The sequence below is a fragment of the Coffea arabica genome, chromosome 7e (genome assembly GCF_036785885.1).
Source record: "Coffea arabica cultivar ET-39 chromosome 7e, Coffea Arabica ET-39 HiFi, whole genome shotgun sequence".
Classification (NCBI taxonomy): Eukaryota; Viridiplantae; Streptophyta; class Magnoliopsida; order Gentianales; family Rubiaceae; genus Coffea; species Coffea arabica.
The window spans coordinates 29,594,364-29,603,469 of NC_092323.1; the positions used below are offsets into that span (position 1 = coordinate 29,594,364).

The following is a 9,106-nucleotide window of genomic DNA, read 5'->3' on the forward strand; positions in this document are numbered from 1 at the left end:
ATTGACAATTTATTAAAAATCGACCGGATTACCCTAAAAAGGGAAACAGGTCAAATGAATTGAATGAAATTTAATTTATCCAAAATTAATCAGATCACCCTAAAAAGGGTAAATTGATCAAATGAATTGACTATTTATTGAGTGAATTGGCAAAATGAATTGGTTGAATTGTCCGGCCATTGGTTATTTCAAAATTATTGAGGTGCATTAGTCTATGACCTTCTAGAAATCAAATTTTGGCCTCAATTTCTTTATCGTCTCGATAGGAGGAATCATTTGTGAATTTCTTCAAATCAATGTCCTTTACGCAAGGGATTTTTACCAATTTTTGATAAAATGGCCAAAAAGTGATTATTAGATGCTCATATTCCAAAGATCACTCTATGAAAATGATCGGATCCTACCTTACCTTGTGCACTATCCCTTTGGATGGTACAAAATGTAAACGTGCAAGTCTCTTTGGATTAAGTATCCGAGACACAAGGTGGCTTATTCCTAAACACGGGATTCCCTATGTGGCATTCCCTTTCTATGGTTTATGCATGATGCCATTTATCAAAGCGATGTAAATATGTGACAAATATGGCCTAAAGGATATAAATAATGCAACGGGGGGAAAAGGTCTAAAAATAAAATGTATTTATTAAAAGTCAAGTGCAATAGCTGAAATTTAAACATGTGAATCATCTAGTGGGTAAGTCACTAAAAGAGTGCCAAAAAGGACTCTTATTGCTATGGCACATGAATGCAGGCCAAGAAAACAAAGAAATGGTTAGTGCAATTGATAGTACACATAACACATTGGGAGCAATTAAGAAAAGAAATACAATAAAAGCAAGTAAAAGGGGTGGAACCCCCTCCCTCGTGCCTAATGTGCTTAAAAGGGTGAGGCTGACTCTAACCTAGGCAAACTCTAACATGGATGCATGAGGCTGGGGCTCACTAATGCAACTAGACTCGATAAGTCTTGGCTCCCAAGCCTTCAGACCTAAAGGCGAAGGGTCATCACTCCCAGGGCCTTTGGTCGGTGGCTCGAGTGATCCCTTAGGTAGCGCTATGGGCGCAGAGCACACCAGCCGCCTACCCAAGGCAATCGATCCTAGTCCTACAAGGCGGTGTGGGAAACGCCCACGAAAAATAAAATAAAATGGGATAAAAGCAGGTAAACGTGCACGTATGAAGTGTTTTCCTATTTTGAGGGAAGGGGTTGAGAACCACGCGGGGCTCTAAAGGTGACACACACCCCCCCCAAATGCAATGCAAGCGCGAGATAAACAAGTAAACACACATCCAATCAACCAATCATACATTCGTGAGCGAGGGAGTAGTTTGAGACGTACGTGAGACAAAAATCCTAAAAAGGAAAAATGCAACCCTAATATCCAAATGCTATACATAAAAAGGGTAGAGAAAGGAAACGAATGGCTAAGTCAACTGCTTGGACCCACTTAGGAAGTCCCCAGTGGAGTCGCCAACTGTCGCGCCCCACTTTTTGACGGTGTGTGTTGTGTGAGGGTGTGTGAATAGTGTGAACGTGTGGAAAGAAAAATACAGGCCATGGGACTTGATAATGCGACGGTTTGGCCATATAAAGTTCAAAAGGGTTTTTGTATCAAAATGGAGTCGCCACTTGGTATAGAGTTAGGGTGTACCAAGTCACCCAAAAAATGATTTTTGTTTTTGAATGAAAAAGTAAATAAACCCTTTTAGAGAACTTTTGGGTCTACGTAACCAAAAGAGGGATCGGGGGTCACATTTGACGAAGGGGAAGGCAAGGATAAAAATCCAAGGCACCCCTTCGACCTAGCCAAGGCTAGTTGCGTGACTTAAACCAATTTTCCTAATTTTTCTACCCAAGGTATGTATCGCATGTTGGATTTGACTAGATGAATGCAAAAATGCAAATCTAAATTCTAAAATGTCTCTTGTAAGGTTTTTGGTCCCAACCACATGAGTTGTGGCGGCCAATAAAGGAAAACCTTATAGAGGTCGATTAATGCAAATGATGGCTAAAGTGCAAGTGTGCGATTGTATAAAAAGGTGCACGTGTGAAATTGTATGAAAAATCCAAGTGTTTGTGTGCAAGTGTATGAAAAAGTGCACGTGTGAAATTGTATGAAAAATCCAAGTGTTTGTGTGCAAGTGTATGAAATATAGTGATAAGTGCATATAGGTGTAATTCAGTGCAATTTTGTGAAGTAGAAATCAAAATGAACAATAAGGAAAGGAAAATATGAATTGAAAAGAATGAGTAAGTGGTAAATGAGAATGAATGATCCTAAGGGAATGCATCAGGTCGGGTATGGGAATGACTCCTAACTTTTCGACTTCGATTTTCCCTTTGATTAGAAAGCAAAATGATACGAACAAGAGGAGCCACTGGAGCCATGATACCAACCCTTGTTCGTGTCATTCATTTCCATCCAGATTTGAGGACAAATCCTGCTCAAGTGGAGGGGACTGATGTGTGCATGGACCTTAGCCCAAGTAATGACCCAGTCCGAGTTCCATTGGGCCCAGTCACACGTGCACGAGCCAAGCTCTTCAAAGAATCCCTCCAAGCCCTTGTTCGAATTGTCCAAAACCAATATGGAGTCCATAGAGATATTAAAGGCTTGAAGGATTTTAATTGAGTTATCTACACCATGACCCAAGCCCATGAAGAGTCAAGTGGGCCTCCAAATGAGTTGGCCGAATAGGGCCTTAGGCCTTAGTAGTTATTTAGCAATTGATTAGTGTTTAAATAAGAGCATGGGCCGGCCCATCTTGTCCCAAGACCATGGGCCGACTTTTCCCTTTCCTAGTCCCTTTAGGGTTTCAGTCACTTTAGCCTATAAATAGGCTTGCTTTGTAAGGTTTTAGGGAGACGTTTTATCAATAAAGTTTTGCATATTTTCGATTCTTCATTCATTTCCATCCAGATTTGAGGACAATTCGAACAAGGGCTTGGAGGGATTCTTTGAAGAGCTTGGCTCGTGCACGTGTGACTGGGCCCAATGGAACTCGGACTGGGTCATTACTTGGGCTAAAGTCCATGCACACATCAGTCCCCTCCACTTGAGCAGGATTTGTCCTCAAATCTGGATGGAAATGAATGACACGAACAAGGGTTGGTATCATGGCTCCAGTGGCTCCTCTTGTTCGTATCACAAAACTAGCGTGCTAAGGCTATCGAGTAGCCACACTCGCTCGTTTCCCTTATCAGAAGGGGACTCTCCAGGCAAATGAACCCTATAACTAGTATGAGATGCAAAAATCCTAAAATGAGGGGAAAAGGGGTTCGAGGAGCATGCCAAATGATAAAACTAAGAAAAATGCATGACATGTAGTGAACATGCAAATATGCACTATCGAAAGGGAAATCCTAAGGGTCTAGCGTTGGACTAGCCCATCTATGAATTCCGACTACCGTTGGACTAGCGGAAACGTACATTCATCCATCACATTCATTCATGGTTATGGAAAGCGAGTAGACATGCCAAACACTCGTAAACACATAGCACATAGCATTTAGCATGCTCGACTAGATGCAAGGCCCTAACAAAGCAAATTAACACGTAGCAACTAAGCATGCAAGACACATAAGGCAATTAAAGCCCTAACTATTACATTTGCTAGCTAGGCACACGTCTTCGATAGGTCCTCATCGAATGCGCCTCCAAGCCCTATCTATTACAAGCCAAGAGGTGTACACATACCCCATAATAAGACTTCAAAAGGGGGAAGGGGAAATGGACCAAATTGCTCGCCAAGCCCTATCTATTACAAGCCAAGAGGTGTACACATACCCCATAATGAATAACTTAAATAAAAAAAGCAAAAGTAAAGGACATAAATAAAAGAAATTAAAGAAAGGCTAGAAAAGCAAAGTAGACATGTATTTCACTTAGCACGTTGGAGCACGTAGGAAAAATAACGCAAGAATATAGAAGTTACCTCCCTTGCAATGGAAATCGAGTAAATGAGATATTAGCTTCAAAACAATAAAAAGGGTCAAGGCACCAATTTATTTGACAAATAATCACAAAGGATAAAAATAAACATGAATTTGAATCAATTAAATCATGTCAACAACCCACATTTAAGAAGTCAAGAGAAGAAAGGACCTGATTGCAAAGATTGACAAAAGTTTGGGGCCAAAATTAAAGAAAAATAAAGTTCAAGGACTCATTTGCAATTAAAGTAAGGACCCAATTGAATGAAACTGAAAGTTTTTGGGGCCATAGTGAAAACACTCGAAAGTCAGGGGACTGGAATGAAATTTCATTATCAGGCTTCTTGGCATAACAGGCCATTGGGCCATTTGTATTTATTTCGTGGGCCAAGGCCTTCCTAGCCCAACCGGAAAACCCAAGCAAAAGCAAATGGGCTAGCTTAGCTATTGTGGCCCAAAACTAGCCAAACAAACAGATGGGTCACGATCCTGTGGCCCAAACCAAAATTCCAAACAAAAGTGTTGGGCTCTATCTTCCTAAGCCCAAACAAAGTAACCCCTTAATCCAAAACACTTGTTTCATTAAACCCAACAAGATAAATAAATCAATTAAAATTATTAAGCCATAATCATGACCCCAAATCAAGAATTAATCTATCCACAAAGTCACATAAAATATGCAAACGGAGAATTAAACTTAAAAGGACAGAATTAGTTCAATTTTCCAGATTTTGGGCCACAGTGAAATTAGGCAGAACATGAAGGGAATCTCACTAATTCAATCACACGAATCTCACTTCATTCAAATTCTTGCCATTACATCGAGTTCATGCAAAAGGAAATCTAAGAAGAACGAAGCTCTTCAAACTCTACTTCTCATAAAAATCAATTATTCAGACAAGGCGTGGAACTTCACTGACCATTTGTTTCCTTCATCCGAAAAATGCAGATAAAACACCTTTAAATTAGAAATTTTAATCAAGCAATTTGTCAAACAGTTTAGGTGCATTAGAAAATTCACCAATTCTTTGTTACATAGAAGCTACAATCGGCCCAAAATTTAATCAAAGACATAGAAAACAGTCCCATTCAAGACAAACAGCATGTGTATTCCAAAATCATGAACGAAAAAACAGATAATCTCCATAAACATAGTCACGGCAGCCTGTTTTCAAAGCTTGACAAGGACTGAAAAAATTTTAGAGAGAGAAGTGACTTACAGTGCTCTTGTTCGGTAAAAATTTTGCAGGCCCTGGCGGTGAATTGCGGCGAATTGTGGCAGCTCTGGTTGTCCCTTCCGGTCTGCTTCCTTTCAAGCTTCATCTTGTCACGTTCAATCAGCAAAGGACAGTCGACAGGCTCAGGCTTGACATGGCCCATTGCCCCCTCGGTCTACCTCCGCTCACCACCCTCTGCAGCAGCCATTTCCTTCGTGTTCTTGCTTGACGAAGATTAGTCGGTGATGATGGTGGGTTCAGTGCAGAGGCGGCGGCAGATGCGGGTTGGAGAAGAAATTGAGCAGGCGGCAGAGGGGGAAATTGTGGTTGTGCCCATGACGAAAGGGCAAGCTGAAACTGGGAGTAATGGTAAGAGGGCTTTTGAAGAAATTGGAGCTGGAATTCGATGGGCAGATCAGATTCCCTTTGGGTCAGAAAATGCGAAGCCGTTTTTCCTACGAGGAGGAAATCCTCCATTTTTCCCTCTGCAGCCGACCTCCTCCTCCGTTTTCCTTGCTACTCTACCTCTCAAAACCTTGGCAGCCGCTATTCTCTCCCTAATCCTTCTCTTTTACCTCTGTTTTTCTTTTTGCTCTGTTCCACAATTCCGTCGCCCCTGCCCTCTCTAGATTCATCCCCGCCTCTGTTTTGCTCTCATTGAAAACCTCCCCCCTTTTTTCTCTTTTTCTCTCATCCGTGGCCTCTTTCCTTTTTTTTTTTTAATCGTTTTCAAACCTCCTTCCTAAGCTAAACAAGTGTCCTCCTAAATGTTGTGTTGCCAATTAAACAAAAGGGACACTTGTCCCTCAAATTCCTTAACCACTTGTCCCATGATTGTTTTGTACACTTGTTCAACATGCACACTTCCACCTATTTTTGCCATTTTCATTCTTTTTCTTTCATTTTTCACTTTTCATCATTTTTCACTTTTTTCCTTCTTTTTCCTTTTCTTTTCATTTTCAAGAAATTCTATGCTAAAAACTTAAAAATAATAATAACACAAAAAACTAAAAAACTAAAAACTAAAAAGTGAAAAAAACGAGCACAGACTAAAAAATAATTAGTAAATGAAATTACACCAAAATTTGGTGTCTACATTAAGCACATAAATCACATAAGTACACATAGAGTCAAATAAAGTAAAATAAGGGATAGAGTGTACCTCCCTTGAGTTGGGTGCTAATGACACGAATTTACTTATTTACCCTCCAAAATAATAAAAAGGATCAAGGCATCACTTTAATTAACAATTAAGTAACATGAAACGAAAATTAAACACAAAGATAAAAATTAAACACGAAATAAGAATTAATCGCGAAAGGAAAATACTTAATAAATCATCTATGTTAAAGAAATTAAGGCAAACAAAACCTAATTGAAATAATCGAAAAATTCTAAAATGAAGTACTAAAATTAGTGACTTAAAATGGGATCTATCAAAATTGAATTCTAAGCTTTACAAAAGAAGAGCTAAAACCTATTTATTATATTTAAACAACAAAATACCCAAAATTTCACTAAAAATCTAAATTAACTGTAAATCTATTAACAATTGTTAAAAACTTCCAAAAATTATCCTAAAGTTCATGCATATTCTACCCTAAAATCACATTAAATCATGTCAAAGAAGAAAAACATGTTGGGGGAACATAATCGATTAAATCATTTAATTATTTGGAGCTAAAGTTGCATTAACAAAAGCCAAAGGATTGAAACGCAATTCTTGAGATCTTTTCATGCAAAATTCATGCAAAAGCTACGGAGCAAGCTTCTGGCTACAACAAAAGATCTATTAGCAAGCCAAAAGTGAACCCCTTGCAATTTCCAGCCACGGCTTCATCCATAATCCTTCGACAAACAAGACTTTTGGGCTGACTCTAATTGAAATATGTCTAAAACACTTCTTAACAAAGCAATCCTTAAAAGAATTTCATGCAAGTTTCACGCAACATATGAGCACAAGATTTCGGCAATGAGACCTGCTGCATTTTCTTTCAAACTCAGATTTTGAACCCAAACACCCAGTTTTGCTCGAAAATTTTTCAACCAAAATCATAATTTGAAACTAAGCAACAAAACACATAACTTCAACATCCAAACAAGCAAGAAACGTAGAAGGGACTGATGCACAATTCTGGAAAAACATTCATGTAAAAATGGTTGGGCAACCTGAAATTTATTTTCCAACAGGTATGTGATCCTGACTCAAATGGTTTGGACTCCAAACAGGCAAACTTAAACACCACTTATCCAATTTCTTCTTATGAGATCAACAAGCAAGTTAAGTGTCAAGACTTGGTGAACAGTCACGGAAAGGAAAACAGCAAAGAGAATGTAGCAGAGATACGAAGACACTCACGACAAACATGCCCTCAGACCACTATCATAGCATCCAAACCCCAACAAAACAAAACTTGAACAAGCAAAGGAAAAGTCACGGCTGCCACAGCTTTTTAGCTACTTATTGCAGTCCAAAGGTATTCCGCACATACATGGGATACTACTTGTTGCTACTTGAAAAAGGCAGCAAACACATACATGGGATACTATCAAACAACAAACAAAACCCAAGAGACAATTTAAGCTACTCCGGAAAACTTTAGCAGACCAAAAGATTGATTTTTTTTTTTAAACTACTGTAACAAAACCAGAATTTCACAACCTGTTGCGGCAGACATTCAAACACAAACATAACCACACTATGATTCAAGCAAACCTCATAGACTTATCAAGGAAAAATCTATAGAAAGGCTCCTAAACACCTCATCAGAATTCGATACTGAGCACATAAACAAAAAAAAAAAAAAAACTGTGTTGCAGAAAGGCTAACGAAAACCAAATTCGTTCATGAAGATCCTACATAATTTCTGATCTTTTCTTTGCAATTTTCCCATTCATATGTTAAAACCCCAAACAAGATCATGCAAAATCTGGGAAAATGTTCTATAACTTCACAACCCTGACATTCTGGGCACATGCGACTAACAAAATTCAACCAAAGCCGCAATCTTTCGAACCAACACAACGCTTTCTACCATTCCCAACGTCACGGTTATAACAGCGAAGTGGAGCTAAACAGCCAAGGAAGAACACGACATGCAGAAAGCAAAAGAACGGAAGAAAGTTCAAAGATTACCTCTTAGTAAGATGGACAGATTCAAGCTACTGGTGGAGAGCTGCAAAGTTTCTTCCTCTCCGCTGTTTTTCAGGCTTTCTCCTAACTCCAAGATTTCCAGATTGTTCCCTCTCGCTCTCTCCTTCAATCCTCGTTTTTTCAGCTTTGCCCGTGACCTTTTCTCTCCTTTTCTCTCTAGTTTTCTTCAAACTCCAGATTCCCTGCTCTCCGCCGTCACTTCCTCTATCTGGTTTTCCTTCTATCAAAACCTAGCCAATGTTCACTCTATTCTCTCAACCTCCCCCAGCCTTCACTCATCTCTCTGGTTTCTTTTCCTAGCCATCCACACTTCCCCCAGATCCTCTTTTCTCTCGGTTTCTTCCTGGTTTTTCAATTTTTCTCTCAACCCCGCTGTCATTAGCCTCTCCCTGTTTCTTGCCTTCTCTCTTTGCTTTTATATGGGAACCCAAAAACTGAACCCTATCAACGGTGGTTTGGATGAAACCAGATGGTTTGTACTATGCCCATCGAACGGAGCCAACCCCAGGCAAAATAGCCGAGAAAATGCAGCTGCAAATCCCTTCTGCTGCAGTCGAAACCAAAACGTAGACTTTTCCTTTTTTTTTTCTTTTTTTTTTCAATCACTTAATTAAACAACAATAATACAAAAATAACAATTTAAACAAACTTAAATGAAATCTACAAAATTAGTAACAAAAGATAAAACAAAAAGCTAAGATTTTTCCTGTGTTGGATTAATGAATTTCCTCTTTTTTCTCTTTTTTTTAATAAACAATAAAAAGAAATAAAACATATTTTTATGAATAATTTTCTCTTTTT

The 9,106-nt window shown here is 38.9% G+C and overlaps 1 long non-coding RNA gene across 1 annotated transcript; it reads right to left on the reverse strand.

Annotated features, from left to right (window-relative positions):
* Nucleotides 1-3,455: 3,455 nt before the first annotated feature.
* Nucleotides 3,456-5,786, reverse strand: LOC140010933 (uncharacterized). The gene is made up of 2 exons (XR_011818129.1): nucleotides 5,155-5,786; nucleotides 3,456-4,892 (listed from the first exon to the last, which is right to left on the reverse strand). It is a non-coding gene; the product is annotated as an uncharacterized lncRNA (long non-coding RNA).
* Between the last annotated feature and the right edge of the window lie 3,320 nt (nucleotides 5,787-9,106).